Source organism: Bombus impatiens, unplaced genomic scaffold, assembly GCF_000188095.3.
Source record: "Bombus impatiens unplaced genomic scaffold, BIMP_2.2 scf_0735, whole genome shotgun sequence".
NCBI classification, from domain to species: Eukaryota; Metazoa; Arthropoda; class Insecta; order Hymenoptera; family Apidae; genus Bombus; species Bombus impatiens.
The window spans coordinates 78,741-92,275 of record NT_177154.1 but is presented as its reverse complement, the minus strand read 5'-3'; the positions used below and the strand labels follow the sequence as shown (position 1 = coordinate 92,275).

At 29.3% G+C, this 13,535-nt stretch overlaps 1 protein-coding gene across 6 annotated transcripts in view; it reads right to left on the bottom strand.

The window, feature by feature from the left end:
- The window catches only part of LOC100744104, a 108,095-nt gene that overhangs the window by 82,870 nt on the left and 11,690 nt on the right, over positions 1 to 13,535 (bottom strand). For 5 of the 6 annotated variants that reach the window (XM_012390172.3, XM_012390174.3, XM_012390175.3 and 2 more), the window contains exon 2: positions 6,748 to 6,927. The gene's annotated coding sequence lies outside the window, so the exon portion shown is untranslated. Of the gene's footprint in view, positions 1 to 3,162; positions 3,359 to 6,747; positions 6,928 to 13,535 lie in introns of those variants that run through there. The other variant, XM_033322942.1, reaches the window with a different exon arrangement.

The following is a 13,535-nucleotide window of genomic DNA, read 5'->3' as shown; positions in this document are numbered from 1 at the left end:
GATACAGGTATTTTATAGATATGTTGATATTTAGATCCTAATAGTATAATTTGGAATCTATATTGATTAAATATACTTTATTTTTCTCGTAAAGTACAGTAAGCACTTAAAGGATATTCTGTATAATACTATAGTTACAGATATTCTTCAAAATAATCATACTTGTTCACTCATTAATTACAATGTCGAGGCATTATTAAAAAATAAAGGAAAAATATTCATAAGTACCTATGTACGATGATAGTCTAAGATACAATGTATAAACATGCAATGTATGTACATATGTATATTTAACTAAATTATTAGCTATTCGACGATATTTCATCCCTGCAAATAGTTAAGTTCTTCGAGCGCCAAACTTGACCTGGTCACGTATGCGAAATGTATGTGCAAGATCTACGTTCTACATAGATATTCGACTCCTATTTCGTACGCGCTTAATGCCAAAATTGCATTCTAAAAATACAGCACCATGTCAGCGTTGTCCTCTTTGCCGTGTTACGTGGAATTTATTAACGCGGTCAACGCTCAGTCATAATCACTTCACGTGTCAAAAACACTCCTCTTTCCCTAGATATATACTATGAAACTTAACGAATTCTATTTCCCAAAATACTTCAAACTTTGAAGTAACTTCTGACGTAAATATAACAAAATGGTACACCTCGTCGAAAATATAAATTAAAACCCTTCCTTGAAGATAACTTTGCAGATGAAAAAATACGATTACAAGGAAGAGAAGAGTAAAATCGAATTATCGTTTTACACTCTGGAAATTTTTACGATACGATCGATTAGCAGTTGCAGCATATTTTTACAGTGAAATTTTTCCAAATCAGGGGTCTTTCAAAGAGAAAAAGGTAATAAATGCGTACAAATTGATTTATAAGGTGGCCTTCTTCCATTTTTTAATGATGGGAGCACAATAGAAGATGCAATAGACAGGTTCGCGTAATAAATGTTGTTGTAGTAGCAACTGTGCAATACAGTGGGTTCTATGCTTTTGATGGAAATAATTCTATGCTTTTATAGAGAAAAGTTAATCATCTCTTTCTTTTTTTGCTAACGAATATTGTCCCAGCGTTCAATTTTTTATAAAAATTGGCAAATATTTCAGTAGCTAGAAATATTGAAAAATATGCTATTGAATAGGACTAAAACTGAATGTGATAAATGTAATGGGGGGTAACTGGGAAAGAAAAGTAATAAAAAATCATAATTAAAGCATCTGCGTTGGAAACGGTACAAGTTGGTATTATTCGGCCATATTGCAGTAGATCAATTAATTTGAATTTTATTTTGTATTCTACGTATCTGTTTTACATGGTAAACATCGTCATCAGTTTTTACCGTGTAAAATATAAAATACAAAATAAAATTAACTATCCTAATGTTCAGTAATGAAGCCGAAATTATAGTAATCATTAATGATTCGTTCCAATACCAATTCAGAGTTCTAAGTTCATCATTACGGTTATCGCTCAATTTTTCATATTGCACACGTGAAAACTGCAAAAGAAAGAAGAAGATTAAATCACAGTCAGACCGTAAACTCATCATCAACTGATTAACATTTTATGACCATATTATACTATGGATGTTTAATTTTACTCTGCATACCGTTACGACTTGTTCGAAAGAAAAGTGCACTGACCGACGTGGAAGCCTTGTTATAACATAAAAGTCAAGCAGATAGATTTAGAAAAGACCATCTTCTAGAAAACCGAACTTGTTTACTGGCTCGATACATGTTATTTTATGAGAAGACAGTCAAAATAATCTGGCGATTATGAAATTATTTCATGCACTTGGTCTCAAATTTAGAGTAACGCAGATTCTGATATTGAATCACTACAAAAGAAAGGAATAAGAAGGAAAAATAATTTTTAGCGATTATGAAGGAAATTTAGGATAACAAATTTTGATATTTGATCACTAGCTTTCGCGCTGATATTTTAAGAGAATCAAAGATATATTTATAAAATGCATGTAATAAGTAAAGTGTAAGATTGTGGTTTAATATGTGAAAACTTTTTCTCATTAAGTGCTTCTATGCAAATCCACATAATCATGAAATATTAATCAACGCGTTTATGAAGCTAATCCCTCTGAAGATGCTGGTAATTAACAGGACGAAGATTATACCGCATTGTGTAACGAAATTTGTAAATAATTACTGTAACCTACTTAAAGTTCCAATGTTGATTACTTGCTAGCCCGTAAAAGTTAGTTGATTATTTTCATTTTCCTAAAATTAATTAATAACTACGATAAATATGCAATCTTTTTAACATATCTATACTTCCAGTTTTAAATATACTTCTAAGTATTATACTTAAAAATAATTGGAGCATTGTTCGCTTTATACAAGGAGTAAATCACTCGTGTTACAAATTTTTTATTTTTTGTGAGATTCTCAAAGCTTAAAATGTGCATTATCGAATCATTTACTGAAAAAGAAGATTAAAAATATTAGACAAGGTTGAAACGTTAAATTTTTAGTAAAAGTTTACAAATTTATGTAATCGATATTATTCAACACTTCCTGAGCTTTGTGTAAAACCAAATGTTTTTAATATTTTATAAAATATTAAAACAAAACAAAAAAGAAAATTTTTAGTAAATACCTTATGAATTTAAGTTATTTGACTCTCTGTCTAAAGTAAAATATATTCGACTTTTCTGTAAAAACATCGATCAACTGCTATTACAAAACCGAAGTTTTCTAAAAATGGAAACATTAGTTTGGTATAATATAGTAAAATAGTAAAAAGTAAGAAATTTTCATTACAAATACAAATTTAAATAGCCCCACTTGTAAATTTCATCCAAACCTACTTATAAACAAATCGACCATCTATCATCACAATAACAAATAATATATGTACTTCAACGATGAAGAGTATATGCACTTCGATTTCCTAGTTCTCTAGAAAATACTAAAAACAATAAGTATTACAATTTCCTATAAATTAGTAAAAAAAGAACGATCCTTAGTTAACTTCAAAACACGACCTTTCTATTAAAAACAAAATAATTTACAATAGCAAAAACAAATCCTCTAAGAGATACTAATTCTCCAATTTTGTAATATCTTTGATCGCAATATATATAATTCCATAGCGATATCTAACCAGAGATTGAAGCTTTAAAACCAATTACCTTATAATTATCCGTCATGAGGATCTCAAAAATCATCGACTGTCTCAAAATGATCTTCGATCTTGAATCAGAAGTAAACGAATTGTCTCTTTCACAAGATGGCAAGGAATAACAGCTCGTGTCACATTCTAAGTTAAACAAGGCGCTACGGTAGAATTATACATAGAGGAGAAATGCTCGACACACTATGAGATACACGAGCAGAACCTTCTCCTTCTGCTGTCCAACGAAAACTCATGGTGCACGCTCAACGCGGCTACGAAGGCCCTTCCTCCCCCCACTCCAGCGATGGAAGTTAATCGTGGTGGAGAAACCCCTCGTGTCGTTCCTGGTTCGTGTTTAGCAAGGGACAGACTCGTTCTTCGAACATGTGACGAATGCCCTGAATCGCTCCAAATGTTATTCGAAATTAAGAGATTCGAAAACCTTGAACCATCTAACTTTCTTAATAAATCTTGACACAACTGATACCTAAAGTTTTACTGCCTAGAGGAACCGAGCGATCTTATGTATTTTTAACTGTTATCGTAAATTTACTGACTGAGGTGTAATTTAAAGATATGTAAAACAATCAGAAGGAAATGAGATCTTATTATAGCAGTGAAAATGTAAAAATAGCCTACGATAATTTATGTGTAATTTCATTCATGTAACAGGAAAATTGTTGGTATAATATTAATTTGGGTTTGATCCTTGGTGAAAAATTTACGGATAGACGATTAGTTGAACTACATAATAATAGTAATGATATAATGATAAAAATATAAAGTATATGGTAATTCTGGAATACAGTGACAAAATAAGTTATAGGTTTAATTAACCGTCCGTAATGCTATTTTATTATAGCTTGTATAACAAATTTAAAAAAGAAACGCTTTTTATTATTTTGAAATAATGCTAACATCCCTCAAGTTCCTTCTCCTTGTTTTTTTAAATTTCCTATTTTTATCTATCGATGGAAACATATCACAGAATTCTATTTATTTTACACCCATATATGTCATAAATTGGAGGAACATCAGTTGTAGCTATTTTTGGAAAAGTATTAACATCTCCTAAGCTTATTTCCTTCTATTTTTCCATCTTTATGTCCGTTATTTTTCTATTGACAATGTAATTCTACCTTTATTACAAAAATCTATAAAGTTATCACGAGAAACGTATCATTAAATAAAAAGTAATCGAACTTTCTTGAAAAATTACGCTATTGTAGACGGGGCATTAAACTATACGACTGTTTGATGGTACATCGAATAGAGTGTGACGATAGAAAAGTGAAAACTAGTTCTACTTTCGTGCCAATTTTTGCTTCATACAACGAAGATCGTAAAACGTTTTCGATGACTCAGTATGCTTCAGAGTCTGCTCGTATAATTGTGCTGAAATCGAGTATATACAGAAAACTATCAAAATTGGGCTATCAAGATTGTTGCAAAACCACACAAAAAAACACAAAGACGTATATATACATATTAAATTAAAAAGACACAAATATAGTAAAGTAATAGATAAAGTAGGAATTGCCTCTGTGCCTTTCGTTCGAAAAATTTGAATGTATTTCATTATCAAAATAAAAATAATAAGATTTGGAAACTAAACGATATACGTTTACTGTATCATGTGATTTTCAACTGTAAATATTTTTTACGTTAAAAGGTAATGCGACATTCAATAAAAAATTTACATGTATGTTTTGGATAGGAAGAAAATAAGAACTGTCCAGCTATTGTTTAATTTCAAAAGAATTATTGTTTGATATTAAAGAAATAATAATGAAAGATTTAAAATAGTCAAGATTAGAATACAAGAATATAAAGAATTTAATACAGTAAGATAGTAGATAGAGATAAAAAAATTAAAAAAATTTAACTTAACTCAAACTAAGCTATGACTAATAAAATAAAAATTATATTACTATAAACATATAAAAAAGGAAAGAAAAGAATTGATTGGGATGATTTTTATTTCCACTAAAGAGTTTCATTTCCAAATGTCGAAACTGTACATTTCAAAACAACATTTATTATAAATCAAGCTAATATATCCTTCGATTAATTCGATTAAATTAATTTAAATGCATCTTTTTAATTGATTGCGAAAGATAATTAAATAAAAAAAATGTTAAGTGCACTATCATTTCATGATTTAAAAATTTGGATATTTTTTTATAGTAAAAGATAATTTAAATACCTAATAAGAGAAAGAAGAAAAAAGCAGAAATATCAGTAAATGCCAGTATAATCTTGTATAATATGATTCTCGTTGCGAAGGTTAAATGCGTCTTTTGACCGAAAGAGAAGAAACGCCATCAAATTCTTCGTTGGTTAATTATAGTTACAAGGTTTGTTACAAAAACAGAAAATGCCTTGGTGGGAATGTCTACCGGCTTTCGTGGAACACCATAAAAGCACAAATCACCATGTGTGACCTGCAACTGGTTGATCATGAAGAAAAGCGTCTCGCGTTCGACGAGACCTCGTTGTATCGCATTTGTAAACCTGTGTCGAATGCAATCGCCTACTACGCATTCCTCGTTTAATTCGAACAAGAAAACGAAATGAAAAAGTTTTTTAGAACCTAGGGCAATATGTATCATCATTTTTAGACGAACAGGGAAATCGTTACAATGGTATTACATAAGACAAATGATTTATAATATATAATCATTTTTTTACTTTATTTTATTTGAGCAATAATAATCTATTTGTACAACTCTACTAAATATTTATTGCAATTAATACCATTTTTAAGTATATTGCACCATGTTACTACAACAGTTGTACAAGTATTGTTCTTCACAATAAGTTTAAATAGTATCGTCTGTTTAATTTTTATTATAATAGGCTTAAATAGAAATTTTAGGTAGAAATAAAATAGAATTTAAAATTGAAATAGAAATAACATTAGAATTTCTTAAATTGCACTTCTTATCGAAATTTTCTCACTTTTTTCTAGCTGATTCGGTTTGAGGTTTAATTAAAGTTACAACTAAAATGCTCTTCGTATAAACTATGCTTATCTTCTAATCTACTCAGATAATACTCAGATTTTGATTAGATTACTGGTTTTAATAAACCTTTCGTACATAAAAGAAAAGAAAAATACAGAACGTTTTGAAGAACCATTTAAAAAATACACAGTAAGAACTTTCTAAACCTTGTAAGATGTAATTTCTAAATAAATTTAATTCGAAAAAATTACATTCGTATCTATGTAAAAATATTGTAAACTAATTCCTTTCATGGTTGTGGAAGCGAAAAAAAAAATATATTATATATATATATATATATATATATTAATACATGTACATAAATTACGTTACATTCGAGAGTGTATGAAATTCTTGCATTAACAGGATATGAAATTATTTCACATTGTTTACAAAACTGTTTAGAACATAAGTGCACAGAACAACGAATACAAAATTTCCAAGTAGAAACGGATCCCAAACAGAAAATAACGAAAATTACATTAAGTTCAAGAATATTTCAAGTTCCATTTAAGAATTTATATTGAAATAATGTATACTACGAAATGTGTTTTAGATATATGAGACCAAAAAAAAATTGTATATCGGTGGCTCACCTTCGCTAAACTCGCGCACGTCCTCCAAGATCCCGTATCGTTCTCATAATTTCCCTCTTAATGTAGAAACAGGACAGAGCACTCTTCATGTGCGTGTGTTCTCCTGCGTACAGGAAATAGAAATCCAATACGGTCACGGTAGACTCGAGCGAGAGGGCAACTTCGGTGTTTCACCTTATCCTGTAAATTAAAACACACACGTCTGGTTTAGACAAATAAGAAAGAAGAGAATGCTATTCCTTAACAAACAGGAACGTATCGCTTTCTCGTTTTAAATCAGATGATATCGACGCAAAAAGAAGATTACAAAGGTAGTATATGTATATTAATATAATATTATATTAATATAATATCAATATCAATGCATAACTTGTATATTTATAATAATAATAATAATAATAATGATAATAATAATAATAATATATAATAATATTCTTAAAAAGTATGTACAAAAATTCGTTGTTCAAATTAAATATTAATACAGATTTTGGAATAAAACTTCTTAACAACATATAGCAACTGAAATAGAAATATTTTGTTTTAATGGTGAAGTAAGAATCGTAAAAATACCCAATATCCAAAATAAAATCGTAATATTTGAATTGCAGCTATAGAAAAAGGTTTTAACAGAAGCGTGTATGTACCTAAAAAGGGAAAGAATGCTTTTTTTGAACAACTAAGAATTTTTTTTGATAAATTTTTCTTATCATTTCCTGCTATTGTTATTAATAATTAAAATACATTTAAAATGGCCCTCGTTATAATAAATAATAAATTCAATAACAAATATTGGATTAAATTATTTACATACACGGTATTTTATCCATTTTGAATTCTTTAATATCTTAGCTACTTTCACCGATACAAGAGATTATGTCAAGATAAAGTTAAATGGTTCAAAATGACGAATATTGTGATTTGATATAAGATATTTGTTGCGTCGTGCAACACTCTACCTGGACCCGGCCATACACTGCGGGCCAGACAGACCCCAGATGTCCGCGCATCCTTACGGCGTACCCTCAATAACCTTAAGTAACCGTCATAAATCCCAATAACTTGCTTGCTAAGGCCCTTCAGACCGAACAAATATCTTTTTCTAAAACACTTTCTAAGGACTATTGTCTACCACGGCTGGACTTCCTAATAGCAACTTTCCATTGAGGGCAGCTAAGACCCTTCCTAGTCCACCAATCCGAGAGCAGCTAAGACCCTTCCTAGTCCACCAACCTTCGTTTAACCAATTAACAACAAATCCGATGGTCCCGTGCGCTAGACACACCCATCCTTAGCTTTCCTCCGCTACAGCATCGTCACCGAACATCACTGATTCTTCAACCTTCAAACATACAACATCCTTCGACCGGGTTTACACCCGAAGATCAGTCAATCATTTATCTTATACACACGCACCAACGTAGCTATCTTCTTCACAAAGTTGTTGGAATAAACTGTCATTCACAACTCGTTACATCAGTGTCATATTCAATTAACCATCTCTATTATCCTAATCGTAATAGGGGATCGATCATTTCGTGGCGTCGATTATCTAATCGTAACGGGAATTTACGACTCCCGTTGGCGTGCTTCCTCGCGATCGCGTCTCTCCGCGAGTGGTCGAAACAATATCTTTTTCAGCATGACTAAATATTTTGTTATACACCAACACGTGATTTTATTTTCTATAAAAAAGTATTAATATATTTACTTGTATTTGAAAACTATTGATTTAATAAAAGATATTTTAACTCAAATTTTGTGAAATTTCTCATACGTATGAAAGTCAAGGTAAAATGCAAAGCAATATACTTGTGTTTATGTCCTTCTTATCTTGAAACTAATCGTTTTCAAATAATACTTTGCATAGAAAATAAAAATTCACATCGTTTGATAAAATAATATCGCCAAATTTAAAATGTCGAACAAAAAATCATGAATCGCAATGTTCCTTCTTTTGAACCAGCTAATTTTGTGCTAGCAGGATTTTTTATATCAGCAAAAGTATCTGAGTTGTTAAAAAAAAAACAAGAATTTAGATACTCTGTATAATGCATAATTACAATAAAATAATTACAATGGTCACAAAAAGTATTTGTACACCACTACGTTTATTATTGCATTTATTTACTGACAGTTTAGTATGATAAATTTCGTATCATTTAGCAATAGATTTTTATATGATTACAAAAATTTGGTGATAGAAATGAGATATAGAAGGTGATAAAAAAATCTCTTCATTGGAAAATGAAAGTATGTACAAATGTTTGTTGTACTCACTGTATATGAATATAATTAAATTAACATCTCAATTATTCGTTTAGAGTTGCACTGCTGGAATCAAACAGAGCTAAAAGTAATTTAATTTGACTTAATATGATTTTCACACAATCATTATTCGAGCTATTGAGAAAGAATTCTCAAGATCGCTATATTGATATAACAAACTAAAAATTAAATACACTTCTACTCTTTCTAAACTTTACTCGAGCAATTTTCTAAACCAAATTATCTACTAAAAATTTCAAGATAATTTAAGTTATGTACTAAATTATAACTATTATGACTATTTACTTAAATTATGACTATTATGATTATAAATTATGAATATATTACTAGTAATAATTTATTGTATTTATGATTGATTATACAATGATCTTACAGGTCGACGTAATAACTCAAAGGTACCCCTGGAACAGTACATATATGTCTTCGCGAAAAATAATTACCTACGCGCAGCAAATTGAAGAGAACGCGGATTCATAAATTCATTCGCATCGCATTGTCTGCTTCATTATCGCCAGAACTTTAATTGCAACTTCAAACAAGCGGAGAACCGGCGAGATGCGTTTATTTATACCGTTCCAGAAGCTCGACGTTAATAAACAATTCATCACATATTGGCTGTTACATTCATTGTTACGAAATCAATTCATGACGCAAATGATCGCCTGCTTCTTCTGTTATTATTTCGTCTGGGGGGAAGGGAGGGGCTTGATTAGCGAATTCATTTGAACTGTAACGATTCCATGGTTCACAAACGTATAATCTGGAATGGATCAAAGACACTTCCAACGAATTTACAATTGCAGATGCGAAATTGCAGATACGAGATTGTAAAAAAATTGATTAGAGAAAGAAAATCGTGCAGAAACAGAATTGATCAAATAATGAAAATAATTATTGTAACATGATTCATTGTTATTTATTATTAGAAATTTTCAATGTGAATTTTTTTAATAGACTAACTGCAGTAGGGTATACCGCGAAATAGATAAAATGAAAAAGTTAGGAGAAGATTAATACTTTCTAATGATTAGACGTATATCATTATTGGAATAAAAGTTTAAAAAGAAATTATCATTTCTTTCATAGAAACATATTCCAGAAAAGAATAGAAAATTGTATATATGTAATAATACAATGAATGAAAAATAAAACAAAAGTACACGGATATCTTATTAAACATATAAATTATATTTAACAAGTTCAATAACCTATTCGATGTAATAAAAGATAATCAACACACCGGGGGCAATAGTTTCATCGATTCTATTAACATTTTCTAGTCTACACTGAAATACGAGATTTCACGACGTGTGCAGAGAAAGTTTTCCACTGTAAGATAATGCATTAGATCGCCGATTCCGGTTATCCGTTTAAATGCATGTGTCGCTTTCACGCTTTTTACATAAATTTTACAATTTCTGCATTGAATACGCAAAGAATCGTCTTTGTTATAAGCGTGTTTCCTGTTTAGTATCTTTTGGATTAATATGAACATTTTGCTAATTAATAGATTTGCTTATTGTTTCATTGCGAATAATAGATTTATTTCTCGAATCTTTCATTATTCCGATGTGCAGTATTATTCTACATTGAAATAAACAATTCACAATAAAAGTATAAGTTTGAAAGTAGAAATGGAAGAAAATAAATATTGAAATATGCTAATAATATTGATAGTAATTATATACAGTTACTCCCATTAATATTCGCAATATCTTCTAAAAAGGAAAAACTCTTTTAAAATTGGATCGGACGATTTGATTTTTTTTAGAAGTTAGAAGAATTGGTTTACTAGATGACATATAACAAATTTTGAAAATATTGCAGTTTGTCGGAATCGCAAAAAATAGCAACGGTCGTTTTTTACAATTTTTTTATCTGGACCTATAATGAAAATTTAAACAATATCTTTTATAAATTTGCGTCAGTTATATGTTAATAAATTCAGTATACATATATGGAAAATTTAACCGAAATCTGTTGATGCGGAAACAAGCCAGAGGCATCGAAACACGTAAAAATCTTTACATTTATTACAGTTATAGATCGAAAATTGTGAAAAATTACGATTTTCACCATTTTTAGCCATTTATAGCTCATAGCAACATTAACCGATTTCGATCGAATTTTCAGCATGTGCAAATATAATTGACATTAATTTTCAAAATGTTATTTAAATTTTTATTACACGCCCAGACAAAAAGCAATCTTTACCTTCGCCTTCGTGATTCCAACCAATTGCAATTTCTTTTTTGCTTTTTACACGTCATCTAGTAAATTAATCCTTTTCACTTCTAAAAAAGAATTGTCTTTTGGTTTTATTTCAAAAAAGTTATTCTGTTTTATTATATTTATGAATATTAATGGCAGTAACAATAGATAGATATTTTTATGCGAGAAAGATTCCACAACTGTCTTGTTAAAATTATTGTAGGACAAATATATATATTAAAAATTTCAAAACTATTATATCCTATTAGTAAGTTTCTTATTTTGATCCACTGTAAGAAACAATTGGAATGTAAACTTAAAAAGAAAAATATATTCTATATTATTACATGTAGTTAAAAATCTATAATATGTAAATGTATAATATAGGCAAACATTATTTCGAATAGATTATAAATATACAAAAACAGATACTAATGATATTATTCGGTAACATATAATTATACAAAATTCAAATAACGGTAACGTTTTACCGTAATATAGTCAGATAAGCCGTGTTATAATTAATATTTCATGACTCTTCATTTCAGCGAGTGACTGCCTGCAATCTATTGAACACTTGTAATATTAAATTTTTAACAAAATCTGGTTCTATATTTTCCCAATTTTTGTTTCTAAGTTTCTTATAATAATATGTATATTCAATATTATCTGACACAAGCTACTATATCTTTTTTCATCATCATACAAGCATCATGTATTTAATTATTGTTATATTATATATTTATTGTTATACAATATGATATATGTATATTATAATATAATTATAATTATATTATTATAATTCTTATAAATATACATATTATAATTATACGGTTGGGAACAAAGATAAATGGATAAGTACAGGTAGATATAAATAAAGTTTAATCGAACGTATTTTTAGTGCATTGCATTGAATACTAATATTATATATTTAAGTTTTATCTAATAAATAATTCAAGTTAATATTTACATTTTTATGTAAAGAAGCCATACCGAATGGAGCTTCATTGCTATCTATTTCCATTACGTATTCACTTAGTTTCAACCTCGACTCTATTATATTATGTACATACACATTTACATATGTAGTATGTGTATAACGAAAACTTCTATTATTTTTCTTCTTTAAAACGACAAAATAACACGTCGTTACACGCAATGAGAATTGCCTATGTACTTACTATTTCAAACCAGACTAAGGCATTATTCAAACAGAATATTCGAAAAATGATTTTTTAAGAATGATTCGATGAAAATGATTTAAAAATGGTTATTTAAATGATATATTATCCCATTTGATTAGATGTTATTTTGAAATAATTATGCGTTGGTTTATTTGAATGGATAAATGATTTTTCTGAGAATTATTTTATTATTTTCTATCATATGTAATAAGTTTTTATCTTATTTGAAATTTTGCTTTCGAACATATATTTCCTAAAATAATATTTGAAATAATTTCTAATTGTATCTTATGAACATTGTTAATTGCGTTACAAACACTGATTTTCTCACAACGTCTTATGTTATCATCTCAGACATTTATTATTCAAGGATAATTAAAATTAAAACAATACTGAACGGATATCATTACGTTGAAAAGTAATTAAAATTAAAGACATTTCATATTTCATCTAAGAGAGTTAACTAAAATGAAAAATTATTTAAAAATATGAATAATGTGATCTTGACACACAATAAAGTTATTTTATGTTATCTGTAAAAGGAAAATAATAACTTAATTGAAACGACTCATTTATTCATATTGCTATTTCTTATCTTTATGAAAAAAAAATTATCTAATCCTATTTCAAAGGAATACACAGAAGTGTTGTAAAATAAACCAATGACTTATCTATAATGACCTCCGTAATTACTTATCTTCTTAAATCTTTTTCGTAAATGTTAATGAAGCGATCTTACTTATTTCATTATTCGACGAGTCGTTTTCTACTTCATGCATCGTGTATACACGGTCGCGCTAATTAAGCCCCGTTTGCTTTCACGCGCGGTGACAGATGTTGGATTACGCTCCGGAAACTTTAATTGTAGGTAAATTCGTAGAAAGAAATGCTGTGGATGGAAGGGATAATATAATGCTGCGGAATGAAGGTATAACGAGTCTGGTAGAGCGCGTCTGCAAGTCTGCATTGCTCCGTGGTCCATAACTGAAACCAGACTACGCAGCAACAAGAAACAGGTAGATACGTTAGCTGGACGTGCCTCTCTCGAAAGAGGATCTACGTCAGTTTTCTTCCGCGGTTAGATGGGGGGGGGGGGGAGGGCGTGAG